The sequence below is a fragment of the Equus przewalskii genome, chromosome 30 (genome assembly GCF_037783145.1).
Source record: "Equus przewalskii isolate Varuska chromosome 30, EquPr2, whole genome shotgun sequence".
Taxonomy (NCBI): Eukaryota; Metazoa; Chordata; class Mammalia; order Perissodactyla; family Equidae; genus Equus; species Equus przewalskii.
Genome location: NC_091860.1, coordinates 5118486 through 5123066, shown reverse-complemented (window position 1 = coordinate 5123066; position 4581 = coordinate 5118486).

Sequence of the window (4581 nt, the reverse complement as noted above, 5' to 3'; positions counted from 1 at the left end):
CTTGGCGAGGTCCCATCAGAAAAGAAACCAATTTGCATACAACAAAAGCCAGTAGCTGTCCCCGCACAGCATCAAAACAACTGCTCATTTCAGGAAATTTACCGAAAATATCAATTGGTTCAGTAGAAAAAACAAATAAACAAAAACGATAGCTAAACTCTATTGGCAATATACCAAACAGCCAGTGATTGTGCCTAAGGAGAGGATTTTTCACTTTTCCATCAGCTTTCTCGACATCGGCTGACCTGGACTACACTGGCTAGTGTTAACTCCGGCCTGCCTCCTGGCACAGTCTGCCACAGGAAGAGCCAGCTTCGGTGTGGAACAAGCCAACGGGTAAACGGTTGCCATGAATGAAGCACCAAAGAGAGGTCAAGGCCAAGGAGAGAGAATCCTGGGTGATCCTCCTTCACTATCTTTGGTCCTGAAGATAGAGCACTAGAAAGTCATGATTTCTGGAACACAGTTCTCCCAGGAGATATGACTAATCCCTTGAATCATACCCACAAAGGTACTGGCAAGACAGGCCATACAATTTGTGGGGCCCAGTGCAAAATTAAAATAAGGGGCCCCTTGTTCAAAAAGTGTTAAGAATTTCAAGATGGCAACAGCAGATCATTAATGCAAGCAGGGGCCCTGTATGAATGCACAGGTCTCATGCCCATGAAGCCAGCCTGAGTACTGGGCAACGAGGTAGGGTGCAGAGAGCACCAGGCTGGGAGTCAGTAGCACCAAATTTGGTCCTCACTCTGCTATGTGCTTGCTGTGCAACTATGGGTGAGCACTTAGCTTCTCTGGGTTGTCTGAAAACCCAAGATGAAAACAAAGATACGAGGAAAATTCAAGGCTTCAAATCTAGTTTACTATACATAAAAATCAATCTCTTAGGAATCAATATTTCCATAAATATGTACTTACTTAGCCCTGAGACAGCTTTATTTTCAACCAACATCCATTCCTTACCTGCCTCCCGCCAGCCACTATGCCAGCCTCTGGGGATGACGATTTGGGATATTCAGTCCCTCAAGGGATCCATACTCTCCAAGTCCCCATGCCCAGAGGTGGGACTGCAATGTTAGCAAGTAGAGTGATATCCACCAGTGGTGCCTTTCAAAGGTGCTGCCCTGAAACATTCTAACCTTAAAAGCTGCCCTTCTGGAACTGCCTTTGCAGTCAATATTAAACCAGCAAGAACGTCAAGCCCACTGCATTCCAGTCGCTCCTAACTTCCGACCACTTACTATAGTACCTAGATTGACTATCCATATTCTTTGAGAGTTTTAACTCAGAATGATTTTGGACCATTTCAAATATTTAAATCACTCTCAGAGAATTTTTTAAAACATAAAATGTGTTTGTTTTACATTTTGAAAACTAAATTTTATATGTATTTCCTTTGCTCATGGGACAATAGAAGTATTATTTTTATCCCCATTTTATGTATGAGATTTTGTCTCTACTAAAAATAGCCAAAAGAATACACACTTAGACCTGGAATCAATTCTTAAAAAAATGCCAAAAATGTTTTGAGAAATGGCAACATCAGAGGAAGTCTCTAACGTCTTAAGGGGATAACTTCAAAGGGGGACGAACCACTGACAGCGGTGTGTGAGTTCTGGTTGACTAAAATAGTTGCATCATTTGAATCACACTCACGAGTTAACAATCCGCGAGGCGTGGGCACACTGAAATGCACCGGGACAGTCGTTTGGGACAGTAGAATTCTTCCTTCAAGTGACGTCTTACACAGAAGTCCAATATGTTACATAAAACTGGGGCCTCGTCCCTCTGGCTGCTCCCCACCCCTTCTTCTCCCACTGGCCCTGGTCCTTGGAACCCTAGGGCCCTCATAGCACAGTCAGAAAATCATTAGAGAATTGGAGCAAACTGTAGAAAAATTAGTTCTCAAATGTTATATTTGGCTAAGGAGAGTGGCTTGCTGAGTAAGAGAGGAAAAAAGGCAGACAATTAACGCAGAGAAGCAATAATTAGCTAATGGTAAAAATGCAACCAATTAAAATAAGATTAATCATATTTTGAAGATTAATCATATTTACATTCCTGGAACATAAAAAGTATAGATGAAATTCGTTTGAAAATATGCACAAACATTCCCACCCATGCGTGTGCTACAGCAGGGGTCATATCAGAGGTAATTTTGTGATTCCCCTCAACAACCATGGTTCACATTAAAAACAGTGCACACAGCTCATGGCAATTTGTGAAGAGAAAAACAATTTCCTGCTCTCCACAATCCTCAGGAGTGGGGCGCGTGGGGCAGGCGCCTTGCAGCACAGCCCCGACAGATACCTGTGGGTACTAGAGGTTCCTTCTGTGAGTGTCTTTTTCAGTGGAGTGGGGAGTCTGTGAAACTCTACTTCACCCAGGGCTTCAGAGGCCTCACCACCTCCTCCCAACCAGGCATTTGAGTCCCTGAAGAGAAGCATTCTTTAATTGACTTTTATGAAAACACTGGCATTTCGGATAGACTGGGAGTAGAAATCAAGACCCAATAAACCTTCAGAGACATACACATGCAATTAGGACTAGAAGATTAATTTGAAAGAGCGTCCCAGTTGGGGTCGGGGTGGGGAGTGAGGGCAGAATCGTTTAATTCTTGGAACTTGGCCCAGGAGCAAAATTGTTGGCTTTCTAATTTGCCTGCAATACCTTTCTGAGCCCAGATGATAAAATAATGCAAATAAGAGCAACAGCATTGAGTACTCACCTTGTGCTAAGGTGCCTACTATGCACAGCTTCCTTTAATCTTCACAAGTCTTCACATGACCCAGACACTTAGTCCCATGCACTATTAGCCGAGGAGCCTGAGACCTGGGAGGACTGCGTAACCTATCAGAGTCCCACTAGCGGCAGGGCCGCCATGCTAACCCAGTTCTTCCCATTCCTAGATCTGTGCTCTAGGCCTCTGCACATGCTGCTTGCTACGCTGGACCGCGGACTCTGAAGTTTTGTCTGTTTTATTGTGGAAAATGGAGAGCAGCCGAGTAGAAAGTCTCCCTGACTTCTTAGTCCCGAGACCCCTTAAACCCCAGACACAAAGATGCAGTGCTCGGGCCTGGAGCAGACCGCCAGCCCACCCAACCTCGGTCACGGACCTTCTCCTCTGCATCCACAGGGACCCAGAGAAGCATGTGAGGGGCAAGCGGGCATGGTGGCCCCGGAGGGGAGCTACAGTGGGCCTCACCGGTCCTCTCTCCAGCCCCCAGGCCCCCTCCCTTCTAGCTATTTACCTCATGGCTCTTCCCAGAACACGCTGCAAAGCAAATAGCCACGGAATTTCCTATGAACGCATGGGTTTTACCGCTCTTTTCCTGCTTTAGGGATTTCGAGTACGTTTATATGGTTCTTGTAAATACTAAAGATAAGGCATGGAATGCAACCGTTATCCCCTCCCTCCCTTCCTCCAATTTTTAGTCCTCTTAATACAGGAACGGGCCAGTCTCCACCCGTAACAGCTGAATGCGCCGCCGTAAAAACCTGGAAACATCCAAACCATGCTGCCAACACCCTCAGAAACCCAGACTTTCCACAGGGAGCAGAGGATGCTCTGCATTCTCCTTTTAGGTGAAAAAAATAAAAAGGGGCAGGAAAAATAGTTAAACAAAACATTCATTCCTGTTCAAAGAACAGAAAAGAAATTAATAGCAGCTTTCGGGCTTCGGGTCAAAGCGATATTGCAAGTTCCCCTTTGAACCTCGCCCTGCCCTCCGAGCCTGGCAGTTAGATGTGGATTTTTTTTCTCTGCACAAAAAAGTCAGGGCCACAAGTGGAACCAAAATAAACATATCCCAGGACTAGAAATTGAACAGACACCCAGTGGTGAGTGCTGATGTCGCGTCTGTGGGGCTCCGTCGTGGAAGGAAGCGGACGGGAAGCTTCCCTTTCCAGCAGGGAGCCGGAGCCCGGCTCCCAAGGGAGTTAGGCAGGAGGCACAGCAGGGCTGGCATCATAACTCGTCCTCACAGCTCGGGAAGGAGCAGCGACAGGCTTCACCTGGTGAACTATCACCGACGAAGGAGCCCCAAGTCAGGCATGCAGGCCGTCTGAGGCCTCGGGCAGAGGCCACCACAGAACCAGGGAGAAATCAGGAACAATGCCCAATCCTGGGGGCCAGCGAAAGAAGGTTCTAAAGGACACTGAAATGTGGATCTAAGAAAGTGCTCCCACAAATTCCGTAATCAGCAGAGACCCCTGCTCTGGGAATGCCTGTGATAGCAGCGATCTCAAAGTGAATGCAAAATAAGCATGTTTAAGCACTTGAAGATACAAAGGAAGGCCAGCCAAAAACAGTCACAGGACTTTATGAAACAAAACTAGAAAGCAATGAAACAAGAAGAGAAAGATAGGAAAAGAACCGATTAGAAATCATGGAAAAGAGGAACAGAATACTTGAAACAGCAGTTTGTACGGTACAGTCTCAGGTTAGTACACAGGCATCAATCCCTCGCTCACAATTTCACGTCCAGAATGTGAGTCAAGATGTTTGGTCACCAAGAGGAGTCTCAGATGTGTGTGAGAGAGAGATACAGGGAGAGAGAGGGGCTGGGGTGGTAGAGGGGA